The following is a 15,322-nucleotide window of genomic DNA, read 5'->3' on the forward strand; positions in this document are numbered from 1 at the left end:
TTCGCCAGCTGAGTTGTAAGTGGCTCTGACCAAGTGGAGTGGTGAGTTGAGAGGTTACTCCCTTGGTTGAAGAGTAATCACCCAGCCCTCAAGGAAGTGGAAGCAAAGTATCACTTCTGTCCTCTTTAAAGCTCTTCTCCATATCTATTGACCCTGCTCCCCAAAGCTTGGCTTTTAGTGAAAGCCATTCTCTTTAGACAAACTCATTGTCTCTCCTCTCAAACCCAAGACAAGCATTTTGGCCTTTTTCACCGCATGGATTTTATCACCAATGAATGAAATAGGAGACGGCACACAGAGCAGACAGAAGGGCATTGCCAAGGTCTTTCAACCACGGTCCGACTCCCAATTTTACTTCCTGAAAGTTCAATGTCTTGGCCGAAAATAGGGCTGAAGATAGATCCAAGGAAGACCACTGGGAATTGGCCAATTAGGTTTAAACTGGGGAACAACTCCCTTCAAGTGGCAAATTTAAGGATCTTCATCCTGCCTCATTGACTTTAATCCCTCTTGAACATGTCAAAGTGGTTGGAAGACTGAGTCCTGGTGGGCCACATTGTGTTTCTGTGGACTGCAGACTAGTTTCAGAGGAAGCACCTGTCTAACTTAACCAGAGATCCCTTAGGATGAACACCAGTTACACAGTATAGAAGACAAAAATATTTGAAAATTTATTTGCAACCACTGTTGCATAGTGCAAACTGACTCAGAAATTAAGGCATATATATATATGGCTCAAATGGGACCAAAGTAGTCTTTTGGAAGTCATAATAGGGCATACATACATGAATTGTCGAGTAGACCTTGTAAATTAAGAGATTCATTGTATTCATTCAATTGTGTGTGTGTGTGTGTGTGTTTTCTTCTCTTTCTTTGGGAAAACAGCGTTTGTAAGCCACTCACTCCCAATACCAGGGGCACATCAGAGTGAGGGTATATAGAGGTAGCTGTTGTTAGTCAGAATATAAGCGACGCCTGACTTAGTACTCTGTTACTGTTAGCACTACAGAATCTTTGATGACTAGGTGTGGTCAAAATCTTGGTTTCCAGCTATGTTTCCCATAAATGAAGTTTCCAGATATAAGCCAAATGCTTAAAAAAATTGCTGACTACGGGATCATTTTGTAATACCGTATGGATGATTTATAAGCTGTGTTTTTTTAAAGAATGAAGTCATCTAGTGACTTTGAACTTTCTCCCCATAGGTGAAGTTATAAGTACAGCAAGCTCCTCAGAGGTTCCTTTCTCAACAGTCATGTGAGAGGAGCCAGCCTGAATTAAGCCCCATGGCATTCACTGATGGAATGAATTACCTTCTATTGTATGTGTCTAGAGTGATGCTTGCTATGACTGTCCATGGGAGAAATGAGAAAACAGTCACTCAGACCATTTTCTGGGTTCGGTACTGTGTCGTCCAGATGAGGAACAGTGGCTGCAAAAGGCTGTTTGCTATGCAGAGTGTGAGCTTTCACCTCCAGCCTCAGCCTCACCTGGGAGCTGGTTAGAAATGCAAATTCTCAGACCTACCCCAGACCTTCTGAATGATAATTTGCGTTTAAATGAGCTCTCAGGGGAATTCGTATGCAAGTTTCATCAGTATTGGTGTAAAGCAATGGATTCAAAAATTATAGCCTCTCACAGCACACACAAGGATACTTAAGGACATACATGCACAATATATACATTTTTTCATCCTGTTCTAACGTATTACATATATTTTATTTTATTTTTTTGACTTTTATTATAGGTACAGGGGTACATGTGCAGGTTTATTAAATGAGAATATTGCATGATGCTGAGGTTTGGTGTATAAATCCTGTCATGCAGGTAGTGAGCACAGTACCTGACAGGTAGTTTTTAAAACCACTCCACAGCCCTCTAGTAGTCTGCAGTGTCTGCTGTTCCAACATTTATCTCCATGTGTGCTCAATGTTTAGCTCCTGCTATTATGAGTGAGAACATGTGGTATTTGGTTTTCTGTTCCTGCATTAATTTGCTTAGGATAATGGTCTCCAGCTCCATCCATGTTGCTGCAAAGAACATGATTTAATTCTTTCTTATGGCTGCATAGTATTCTGTGGTGTATTTGTACCACATTTTCTTTATCCATTCTACATTTATGGGCACCTGCCTTGTCTTTTGCTATGATGAATAGTGCAGAGGTGAACATACAAATGCATATGTCTTTTGGTAGAATGACATAGTTTCCTTTGGGAATATACCCAGTAACGGGATTGCTGGGTCAAATGACAGCTCTGTTTTAAGTTCTTTTGGAAATCTCCAGACTGCTTTCCACAGTGGCTGGACTAATTTACATTTCCATCAACAGTGTAGAAACTTTCCATTTCTTTGCAGCCTTGGCCAGCATCTACTTTTTGACTTTTAAGTAATAGCCATTCTGACTGGTGTGAGATGATATCTCTTTGTGGTTTTAATATGCATTTCTCTAATGATTAGTGATGCTGAGCATTTTTTCATGTTTGTTGACAGTTTGTATGTTTTCTTTTGAGAAGTGTCTGTTCATGTCCTTTGCCCATTTTTTTTTAAATGGAGCGATGTGTTTTTTGCTTGTCGATTTATTCAAGTTCCCCATGGATTCATTTTAAAATATGTATAAGATATAAACATTTAAAAGGATGAAGTGGAAGCTACATTTGAATACTTCTGTCATTTTGTCACTGTCCCTGCTTGGGTTACTGGTATACCCCACATTGGAGACATCTGCTGTAAAGAAGCAAACAGAGCCAAAAGGAATCTTGGAACTCTTTGTCTATGATGGTCGGCGTACAGGGGAACATGAAGTATACAGAGGAAGTAATTTGTTGGATGAAATTGAATATACTTATGTTTGTCCACAGTTTTTATCGGTTTTGTCATTTTGAGAAATGGACAACTAATTTTCTCTTCAAGACAGAACACTGTGGCATATTCTTTGTCCTACGAATCAGAATAGGAAGATGAAATCCTTATTTCTAATTGAATTGTTCAAATCAGTGAAGTATCCTCCACCTCAACAATGTGCCTAGCTGTGGACTGGATTCCTCTCTGGGTTTCTTCTCTGACCTAGAACATTGAGCACCATATCCTCAGGCGAGTGACGTTGCTTACTAAATCGAACTCTGAGTCCCCTTGCATGGCATCTCTGCCCACCCCGTGCCTCCCTCAAACATTAAGTTCCTACTGCATGCCAGGCCTTGTGTTTGCCACTCAGGATGAACTACTAAGCCCAGTCTACGGGGAATGGTAAGCTCCAAGACTGATCATTACAGCAGCACAGTATTATCATGAGGTGTGGACAATGACAAGGCAGAAGAAAGGAGGAAGATGAACTCTACCTGCATGCTGGAGGAGATGACATTTGAGCGGGGCCTCAAGGGGTGTGTAGGAGTTTACCAGGCATAGGGCAAAGAAGAAATATGGAATAAAGGGGTCAGCCTGAGCAAAGGTATAGGGCAGGAAATCTGCTTTATCAGCAGTATCTCTGGGTAAAGTGCAAACTCTTCTAATTCAGTCGATGAAATGAAACCTTAAAATGACATGAAATAATAGTTCTAAACTCTTAGTGAAAACTAGGTTATTGGATTTTGCAATAGATATTTGGAAATATCTCTGAGAGTAAATGATTTCATAAGGTTTGGCCACAACAGTGTGTGGAAAGTTTCTTTGTGTAATACAACACAGTAAGTACTTCTCATTTACAGTAAAATCTGGAATGCTTGGAAATGGTCTGTGCTAGGGAAATTGACTTTTCAGATTAACTGCATAAAAATGGAAAATCTGGTTGAAAAACCTTTCTAATTTTGTTTTCCTTTAGAGAGATAACTGCTGTTAACATCTTAGAGGTGTTTTATTTTGATCTTACCTAGAGAGAGAAACAGAGAGATTACACTGCATATTTAGCTGTATCAATTGCCTTTTAAAAAACATATTTAGCATTTTGTCATGACTTTTAAACACTGCATAATATTTCAGCCTGTAAATGTTTTATAAATTTAAAACCATTTCTATATTGTTGGTGACTCAGGTTTCTTCTAATGTTTTAGTATCATAACTAATATAGAGAACACTCTTGTACATTATCCGATCATACATTTCCTATTAAGTCTTAGAAGTAGACTTACTGAGTCAAGCAGTCTAACATAAATAGTTTAAAACTTTGAGTATACGTTGTCAAATTACTGCTTCCCTCAAAAAAGTTATGCCAGATGACTATCAGACACAGAACTTCTTTCTATGAAGGAAGCTCATTTCTGCAAACTTGTCAATGTGGAATGTTGCAATGTCTTTTAAAATTTTCAATAATTTGATAAGTGAAAAGTGAGTCCCTGGTGCCTTTGTGTTTCTTGGACTGATGGTCCCTCCTCAGTCTCCTTTGCCCTTATCTCTGACTCTGCCTGGTCTTAAGCCTGCCCAGACTCAGGCTCAGTCTACTGTCTAAGGGGGAAGCTCCTGCACTTTCATGGTTCAAATTCCACTTGTCGGCTTATATGCTAAAGGCATCCCTCCTGTCCACGTCTCTCTGTTGAAGGCCAGGCCCATCTGCACAGATCCTAGTGCTTACTTCTCTTTAGGTGTCTCCAAGCAGCCTCCAGTGCACACCTTCAAACCTGTACCCCAGGCATGAGATCCTCCTCCTGAATCAGGATTCTGCACAAGCGTGAGCTCCATGCTGGTATAATACCAAAACATTCAATCTGGGTGTCCCATAACATGTGCATAATGTTAAAATTACAGAGGAAGATCCAGTGTCCTCTGAATCAGTAAGATAGCCTCCGCCCACCCCACCACACCTCATTTCCGTGCCAGGAAGCCCGGGGTCATTGGTGAGACCTTGTCTTCTCCCTGCCTTGTCTACTTAACATCCACCTGTTGGAGATGCCTGTTAACTCCATCTGGGACCTGTCACCCAGAGCTCCTGGCTAGTAGCTCTCAAGCTACTAACACCGCCCTTGTCCATGTGTCAGTAATTTCAACTCAGATTACTGAAAGTGTCAATTAAACAGACTCTCAGCATCTATGTTTGACTCTTTCGAATCCATTCTCCATGCTGCATTTAACATGATCACTTTTAAAAGCAAGTTTGATCCTTTCTCTTCCTTGAATAAAACCCCAAGATACTCCTTGTGCTCCTAGGGTGGGGGTGACGGTCCTCAAGGAGCCCCCAAAACCCTGCATGGTGTGGCTCTGCCCTCGCTCCTGCCGGACCCTGCTCCCCTCTCCCCTACTCAACATCCTCCTTGTTTCCTGGAAGGTGCCAAGCTCCATGCTCCAACTCCAGACTGGGACATGTTACATACCCCATGTGCTAGTCTCTCATCCATCCTTGACTTTCTCCCCAGTTCTTCCCACAAATGTCTGTAAATCACTCATCTAATGATCTATTTAATGCCTCTCTTCCCCGTTTTCTTTCAAACTACCCAAGAGCAAGGACCAAGTCACTCTCACTGCTTCATCAGCAGCACCCTGTGCCATTCTTAGCACATAGTTGGTGCTCAATAAATTCTTGCCACACAAACCAATAAATAAATGTTAAAGTGTTGAAATGTCTTTTCACCTTTTGAACATTTTTTGAATTGTGTTTCTACACACGTTGCCCACTTAGGAGGATGAAGGCTCTTGCTGATTTGTGAAAATTTTATATGAACCCTCTGCTGTTCATCTGTGGTAAATGTGATTTCTTTTGATAAGTCGTATTTTATGTTTTATTCGTGGTATGCATATGATGATAACAGTTAACACTTGTATAATGATTAATACTAATCATTATACTAACCATATGAGCAGACAGAGTTTTATGGCGCTTTATATGTTTTTACTTCACACGACCCTATGAAGCATAGAAATTATCATCATCGTCATTCTGCGTATGAGGAAACCGAGTCTCAAAGGGGTTAAGAAAGTTGTCCAAAGTCACACAGCTGGTGTTAACAGAATCAGGGTCCCGTGCTCTTAATCTTTACACTATACTGCCTCTGAAGAATTATTTTTTTTTACGTACAGAAGAGATAATGTTCAACCTGACTTTTGAAGGACAGGGGGGAGTTAACCAAGAAAGGGAGAAAATGAAGAAACTTCAGGAAGGAATTGCATGTGCCAGATGTGGGCTGAGAGGGCACCCAGCTGCTCAGGAAGGGGCAAGTATACACCCAGGCTCTGTTCTGAGGTGAATAAAGCTGGAGAGGGAGTGAGAGCCAGGGCTTAAGAGTCTTTTTGGTTTTCCAAGGTGTTCAGGATTTGTCTTGTCAGCAGTGGGAGATACCGGAGGATTTATGAAAGGGAGTATTGTCTCAATTAATACTCTAGGTGGGTACGCTTTCTCTTTCCTGGTAAGAGTTATGATGAAACCATGGCAATATAAAGTTACATGTGACTGAGTGATATATTAGCTGTAAAAATCCTCCTTCCTACTTCTGAGAAGTGCTACAGTAAGGCTATGAAGACCAAGCATTACGTATGTATCTGAGCTGTTTTCTGTTATTTCCCCCTCTGTTTTTAATGTCAGAAGAAACTGTACCATTACTTCTAGAGTAGAAGATGTTGGAATGTCTCCTCATTGGTCTTACTGTTCCAGTCACATGAGCACCAATGTGATGTTCCTTACTAACATTAGTGCCTGCAAGGATATCCTACTGGAAAGGGGATTAGCTGTGATTTTGTTAAGCGTGCAGCCAATGTTTATAAAAGATGCTGAGATGGCTGTTAAACATGTCAAGAGATTGTGTACAAGTGGAATAAATCAAGGAAAATTCTATAGGTTGGTCTGATTCTGTGGTATTACCAGAATTACTGGTAATATCTACAGCATTTAGAAACTTCATCCACAGTCAGATTTAATCCCAGGGCTATGAAGCCTGGAGAATATATGGGTAGAACTCAGGAGAATCCACGATCTCACATGAGGGGAAAAGAACAGCAGTTTATTTTAAATGGCCTCTAACTAAAATTTGTATTGAGTGTGTGCAACAAACCACAGATGTACTAGCTACAACTGTGACTCTGTCATAGTGGAAATCACAGACATTTCAATATCACATTCCAGCCATTTCAGAGACCTTGAAATAACATTGCTGCTCACCACACCTTCAGAACATTAGCTCTGATTTAATGCTTGGAAACGTATAATTTTGTTTTTTCAGTACCATAATAGGTGCATTTTAATATCCTTGGTGTCTTCTGTAATCTTTGTGACTTTATCTGTTTGAACAGTTCATTCTGAGAAGGCAGGCATGTGTCTCACTAGTCCACCAAAAAAAGACCATAACATAAAATGTTAAAAGCCCCTAAGCTAATATCTTAAAAACGAGACAAACTTCTTAGCTTTTCTGACACCTCTGCTAAGCCATGCATGAAAAGGCTATGCCCCCATCTCACAATGGTTAGATTTGTTTTCAGAGTTTTTAGTACTGGGAAAATCTGGATTGCTTTTTTTCCTCCAAGAAGAATGTCTTTACGTTAAACCCTGTCTTTAAGTTTCTTGGCCTTAGGAATGACTCTTGAGCACAAGTTTGCATTTCCATAGGGATGCCAGATTTAGCAGATTTAGCAAATACAAATGTACGGCCACTCTGTACTATGTATATCTATAGATACATGTATGTAAATAGTACATATATATCTCTGAATTTCAAATAAACAATAATTTTAGTATAAGCATATAGCAAATAATGCATGTGACAGACTTACACTAAGTTATTTGCTGTCCATCTGAAATTCAAATTTAATTGGGCATCTTGTATTTTATCTGGCAACTCTAAAAACACCAAATTTGGGCCAATAGTCCTCCGGCTAATTAACTACAGATGGTTAGAATGTGTTTTCTTACACTGTACAGTGATGGAAATTAGTTAACTGCCAAATGTCTTAATTTTTTATTGAATGTGAAGATATTTTTAAGTTCTACATTGCTTTTTTTTTTTTTTTTTTGAGACGGAGTCTCGCTCTGTCGCCCAGGCTGGAGTGCAGTGGCCGGATCTCAGCTCACTGCAAGCTCCACCTCCTGGGTTCACGCCATTCTCCTGCCTCAGCCTCCTGAGTAGCTGGGACTACAGGCGCCCGCCGCCTCGCCCGGCTAGTTTTTTGTATTTTTAGTAGACACGGGGTTTCACCGTGTTAGCCAGGATGGTCTCGATCTCCTGACCTCATGATCCGCCCGTCTCGGCCTCCCAAAGTGCTAGGATTACAGGCTTGAGCCACCGAGCCCGGCCTAAGTTCTACATTTCTTATTATCACTCAATGATCACAGAATCTGTTTTCAACTTTGCGACAAGCAAACAACTGAGAAATACTACCAGTCTTTAAAGCAGATTTTGGTATAAACTGTGTTTCACTGAGATACAATTTCTGTATCAGAGAAATGTGGTCAAAATGTAGACTGATAGTGAGACTGAATTTCAAAACTTTTTGACATTCATCCCATTGTTAAATAACTTGGTTTTAAATCAAGCACAAGTCGTAATTTCCATTGCCTGGGATGAGATTCATGCTAATAACTAATATGAATGCCAATAAAGATAAGAAGTTTACCTTTGCATGCAGGTGAATTACATCAAAGCCCATTAGTCATCAATTTACAGAGACTGACAACTCCACATTTATTTCAAATAAAAGAAAATGTAGTAGTCAGCATGAGGCCAAAAAACAAGCCAGCCTGAAATTGGTACCCATATTTATAACGTGCTTTCTATGTTTCCATGCCTTCATCACAGTGCAAAATATTATAAATGTGAAGCAAAGAAAGGTAAATGTGAGTGGTAAAAAGTGGCAGACTCAATATCTTAGTGAGAGATTGAGGTTTATTTAAGGGAAAATCAATTTGGAAGTATTGCAAATTATATGATGATGCGGCCTAAAAAAGGCATGATCCAGTCTCAAGCAGCTTCGCATGTTTTACAGAAACAGGATTTAAGAAAACCAGCATCACTACTTACTTCCCACGTGTCATCTCCTGTGAATGTTCCAACCATGTCCACTTTGAAGTGTCATTAAATAAAACAACACATTAAGCCAGGCATGGTGGCTCACGCTTGTAATCTCAGCACTTTGGGAGGCCGAGGTGGGCAGATCACTTGAGGTCAGAAATTCGAGACCAGCCTGGCCAACATGGTTAAACCCCATCTCTACTACAAATACAGAAATTAGCCAGGTATGGTGGTGCATGCCTCTAATCACAGCTACTTGGGAGGTTGAGGCGCAAGAATCATTGGAGCCCAGGAAGTGGAGGCTGTAGTGCGCCCAGATCGCAACATTGCACTCTCCAGCCTGGGCAACAGAGCAAGACTGTCGAAAATAAATAAATAAAATAAAATACTTGCTTCTCAACCAGTATTGTCTGCAAAAACAGAAGCTTTCCACTCTGACTTATGCCACAGTCAGACAAACCCAAATGCTGTGGATTTCCTTCTCCTTAACCAAATGGTACTGTTTTGAGCCATCTTCTCCTCTGTTTTAGGTTTGGACTAATCCAGACAAAAATAGTGAAATTCCACGAGTCTATTGAAGAAATCTCTTTCCTAAAGAGAAAATTGGGGCTAGGCGCGGTGGCTCACACCTGTAATCCCAGCACTTTGGGAGGTCGAGGCAGGTGGATCACTTGAGGTCAGGATCACTTGAGGTCAAGACCAGCCTAGCCAACATGGTAAAACCCCATCTCTACTAAAAATACAAAAATTAGCTGGGTGTGGTGGTGCACACCTGTAATTCCAGCTACTTGGGAGGCTAAGGAAGGAGAATGGCTTGAATCTGGGAGGTGGAAGTTGCAGGGAGCTGGATCGTGCCACTCCACTCCAACCTGGGTGACAGAGACAGACTCTATCTCAAAAAAAAAAAAAAAAAAAGAAAGAAAAAAGAAAAAGAAAAAAAGAAAAAGAAAATTGAGCAGTGCATTATGGAGGCTGACACAGTACAATTTGCCTCCTGACCCCCTCCCCACTTACTTCCAGACATCAGTGTTCCTGTTTTGCCAGTCATCTCACAACAATGCATGTCCAAGCCACGCTGTGATTAGAGGGAGAATATGCTTATTACCCAAGTTCTTCACATGTTGGAGCAGGGAGAGGCCGAGGGTGGTAAACCACAGGAAATTTCCATTTGCCCTCCGCTGTGGCACTCTCACTCTACAGGGAAGTTAGTTGTTATTAAGTAATAATGTTCAGCTGAGGTTGGTCACTCGTAACAACAGACAGATGTGTAATGTTTTATTTGGGTTAGCCAGCTCTCTCACAAATAAAGGGCCTGAAATTAAACTGTCTTTATGAAAATATTCAGCAAATGATACCTCTGGCTTATTCCAGTGTTCAGATTCTTTGCCATGGAAAATGGAAAATGAGTCCCCTGTTGAGCCCAGTATCTGTTTAAACTTGTCTTTGTCGAGTAGAGAAGGGTTGATGTTCTATGAGATTTAAAAAAAGTTTTTAAAGAATTTGCATCGAGGAGTAAAGGGAACAACTATGCAAACCACATTTAGAGATGGAAAACAATTGTTTTTTTTTTAGTACTTATGGAATTTCAAACAACAATAATGGAATATAAACATAGGGAAAAAGCTACATATCTGACCGCAGAGGCAAATTGCATTATTACACGCTCACATGCAGTGCAAATGTGGATTGGTCTGTAAAGGAACACTTGTTGCTTTTCTAATGCATTGTAGGGTGAGAGGGGCACCTCTCCAATTTGCCAAGGCATCACTGGCAAACTCCAGCTACCGAACGGCTTGGGGAAATGGAGTTCTTTGGAAGACAGGTTCTTGGGAACTGCACCCCCAGAAATTCTGGTTCAGTAGCTCAAGTGTGGAGCCTGAGAACCTGAATTTCTGATGATAGGGGTGCTGCGGTTGGATGAGGGGAGAAGGGTCACACTATTCTATGCCACCCTGTCTTCAGTAGCCAGTGAGATGGATAACTCATCTCAACATATAGCATGACCACGAAGAGAGATACCTACCCATAAAATGGACGAAGATTCACAAAAGCTTGTTTCCAGCTCTCACCTTGTTACTGGCTCAGTAACCTTGAACAAGTTACTCAAGCTTTTTGAGCCTTTTATCTCCCCAGATATAAAGTGTAGAGTTTAGACCAGATCAGCACTCCTCAAAGTGTTCTCAAATGTCACAAAAAGGCTAAACACATACACACACACACACACATGTATATATAGCTACAGTCAAGCAAGTTTTATAACTGTAGGACATCTCAGAAACTGTAGTAAACACATGTGCAATGTGGCTCTCCAAAGAGTGAAAACAATGGGGTGTTTGGGGGCTCAGCTCCAGCTCCGGTAGGCAAATCCTTCCAAAATTATTTAACCACAAATCCCTTTATGTGTGTGGAACACCTGAATCACACACTTCAGCAAGAGAACGCCTAATGTCCTCCAGCCTTAACTTTCCCAGCCTAGAATCTTGGTTCTCTCCACAGTCCTCCAATGTTCCCAGCCAGGCCAATGCTAAACGCTTCCCTTAATGATACCCATTATCCAAGGAAGAAACCTGAGAGCAATTTTCTACTGATTGTTTGCTTTTTTCCAGCAATTCTCAACTTTTCGCCAAGACATTACACCCTAACTTCTATCCCCAAGGAAATATTTTCTAACTAAAAACTCCACCTGGCAACTGCAGTGCTTATAGATTTAACCCCAGTGACTCTCCATTCCTTTGTTTGAAAGTAATGAGAATAAATTTTAGACAATCGAATTTCTTGGCTTATTCATGTCCTCCATATTCCAGATAACTTTTAAGTGTTGAAAAGTATAGTGGTTTTCCAAGTGTAGTCTGAGGTCTAACAGCATCGGGGATATCTGGGAAACTGTCAGAACTACAGACCCTCTGGCTGCACCCCAAACCTGCTGAATCGGAAATTCTGAGGTGGGGCCCAGTAATTTGCATTTTTATCAACCCCTCCAGGTGATTCTAAAGGGCACTGAAGTTAGAGATCCAGTGTTGAGATCAGAAGCATGGACTATGGATTCCAACATACCTTGTGCTATATCACAGTTCCTTTGTCTGGAATATGGGAATAATAGTAGTACCTACTTCAGAGTCTATGTGAGAATTAAATTAATATATAATGCCTAATATCAGGCCTGGCACAGGGTGAGCAATGAGTCAATTAATTATAGCTGCTTAATCTATAATGGATGCTGACGCGTAGTGAGCAGGAACTTAGCTTTGTCACACTGCACCATGAGACTCCTTTGCAAGCTAATGCCGATGATGGTGGTTAGATGGGAGTGCAGCCATGGGAACAGACAGAGCTGGTTTGCTCACCAGGTGCTCCATTTGTTAACTTTGTGAATGCATGTAAATTAATTTCTCTAAGCTTAGTTTCCTCACCTAGAAAATAGAGAAAATAATTTCTTCCCAAAGTAAAGAGAGGGATTCAATAAGATAATATCTATAACTGCTTTGAAAAGTGCCTGGACCTTTTTAAGTTGTCCCTTCCCAAATGAAAGCTATCAATGACCTAATGATAGTGGTACCTGGGCAGCCCAGTGTGTCTATGTGATTACAGATCCTGAGGCCACTAGGTCCTTAAACTGGGGCTTCTTGCTCCACAAAATATTAGAATGATAGGATATGGTGCCCTTACAACTTTCCCTAAAACGTTATCTTGTCATGATACATGTAAATATTGACTCAGAAGTAATCAAAAGAGAATTAGTCACCTTTTCTATGTTGTTCTTAGGGTTAAGGCAAGCCATTCTTTCCATTACAATCTTGTTCAATTTGGGTTCTTTTTGTATTCAGTGTTTAGTCATAGACCAACATTCAGAGTTTACATTAAGACTATTTCAGAACTCAGTTGGGTGCAGTGGCTCTCAACTGTAATCTTAGCTGTTTGGGAGGCTGAGGTGAGCGGATCACCTGAGGTCAGGAGTTCCAGAACAAGCTGGCCAACATGGTGAAACCCCATCTCTACTAAAAAATACAAAAATTAGCCAGGCGTAGTGGCGGATGCCTGTAATCCCAGCTACTTGGAAGGCTGAGGCAGGAGAGTCGCTTGAACCCAGGAGGCAGAGGTTGCAGTGAGCCAAGATTGTGCCACTGCACAATCTTGTGACAGAGTGCTGTCTCAAAAAAAAGAGGATATTTCGGAACTTTACATCTTTCCTTTAAATGCAGTACCTTTTAGGTCAGGCGTATAATCCTAAGATTAAAAAAAATGTGTTAATAGTGAGTGTCTCTGTGGTTAGGTTTCACTAGGTTTTGCCTTGCTAACAACTCTAGGAACTGTGTGGCTTACAGCAACAAGAATTTTTCTCACCTGTGTTTCAAGTCGGCTGTAGTTGAATTATGGCTCAGTTCCAAGTTTCCTTCTTCCCACTTAACCAGAAGGAAGGAACAGCCCAATCCATGACCCACCCACATGCAAGGCAAGCCATGTGATGAGCCCGACACCTCTCTTCAGGCATGGTGTGGGTCACTGCTGCTCACACTTCATTGGCCAAAGCAGGTGACAGGGCCACACCTGACACAAGGGAGCAGGAAACACACACCCCATTCCCACTACACCCCGGCAGGGACAGGCCCAGGGAAGGATCCTTTGTGGATGGACTCAGCCGAGAGGCACAGCAAATAGTTGCGAGCAACATACATCAACCACAACCTCCCAAATTGTCACAGCTTTACCAATAGTTTCCAAGTTCAAACATATCTTCCAAACACAGGCCACTGACAGGAAACTAGCTTACAAGTGTGCTGTCATCTCAACTGGTGCTTCCCCTGAAATCCTGATAATTCCCCTGGAGGAGAATGAGTGATTCTGGAGCCTCCAAGGAGCTGTCATTCTTTCTGGGCCATCCTCAGTCCTCAGTAGTCTAAGGAAAAAGTGCTTTTGCGGAAGCAAAGTAGAATTTCCCCAGGAGATACAAACCAAAGGATTGCCTTCTGGAATCTGCTGAGAATCCACTTTGTCCACTTTACTCTTTTTCAGTGAACATGTCTGTTTCTGAGGCCACTTGGCAAAGCCATCTGTGCCCTTGGTTGGCATGGATGAGTTAGTTAAAAGCTGGACTTAGAACAGTCAGACCAGCTTTTAAAGTGGATCCTTCACTGCTCTGTAGTGTAGGGAGGAAAATGGCCCAAGGCCAAGGCCAAAGGTCATGGTGCATGTGCTCCTGTGACCACAGTCAAGGGAGCCCAAGGAGGAGAGCGAAGCCTTTATTCTCAATTGTTTTAAACCTCCTGAGCTCACTGAACCCCAAGTAGATTCTCGTCAAGCATTTTTTTTTCTACTTAATATTTAAAACTGTGATACTTAAAGTCAAATTTAATCCAGGCATTTTTTATTTCTGGACAAAGAGATCATTGAAAAATTAATTTAACAGAAACATTTGACATGCAAAAAAGCAAAAAAGCTTTTTAAGCAACTTTTCTTACAAACAGGAAGTTATGTCTTTCCAGAGCTTAAAAGTGAGATCCACCACATGTTAATTTTAGTCTGGAAATCCAAAGTTACGATATGATTTAGATTTCACTAACTCAAATCCAAAGTTACGATTTGATTTAGATTTCACTCTTTATACCTCATCACCCTGGTTAATGGGCATGGAATGAGGTCACTGAAGGCCTGGTTGAGGAACCCTGGTTTTGGGGAGCCACTGTCTCCCCATTTTTCTGTAAGTGAGAAATGTCTTTTCTGTGGGGCCTTTGCTTTGTTAGTTCACTCTGAAACACAGAATGAAGTTTCCTCGAGATGGGCAAATTGAAAACCTCCAAAATCTGGCTTAACAGAGCTCTAAGTTTTAAAGACATCAATGTTGTACTTACTAGGAATTAAAAAAAAAAAAAATCATTCTTAAACTGAATTTATTTTCCCTAACAAAGCATCCATGTGACAGCTTGACCATCCCCATTTTATGCATACTTTTGAAAAAAAATCTTTTTATTGAGGTACAATATACATATATAGTTTACTATCTTTAGCATTTCAAGTATACAGTTCAGTGATAATAAGCACGTTTCAATTCTTTTTTTCCCTTTCACCCCGCTTCAAAGTCTCTAGTAACTATGAAACTCCTCTCTATTTTCATGAGATCCACTTTTTTTTTTTCCCCCTGAGATGGAGTCTCAGAGTTTCACTCTGTCGCCCAGGCTTGTGTGCAGTAGCACAATCTCGGCTCACTGCAACCTCTGCCTCCTGGGTTCAAGTGATTCTCCTGCCTCAGCCTCCTGAGTAGATGAGATTACAGGCACCTGCCACTATGCCCAGCTAATTTTTGTATTTTTAGTAGAGACCATGTTGGTTAAACTGACCATGTTGGTCAAACTGGTCTCGAACTCCTGACCTCGTTATCTGCCCACCTCGGCCTCCCAAAGTGCTGAGAT

This window comes from Macaca nemestrina, chromosome 4 (assembly GCF_043159975.1).
Source record: "Macaca nemestrina isolate mMacNem1 chromosome 4, mMacNem.hap1, whole genome shotgun sequence".
Lineage (NCBI taxonomy): Eukaryota > Metazoa > Chordata > Mammalia > Primates > Cercopithecidae > Macaca > Macaca nemestrina.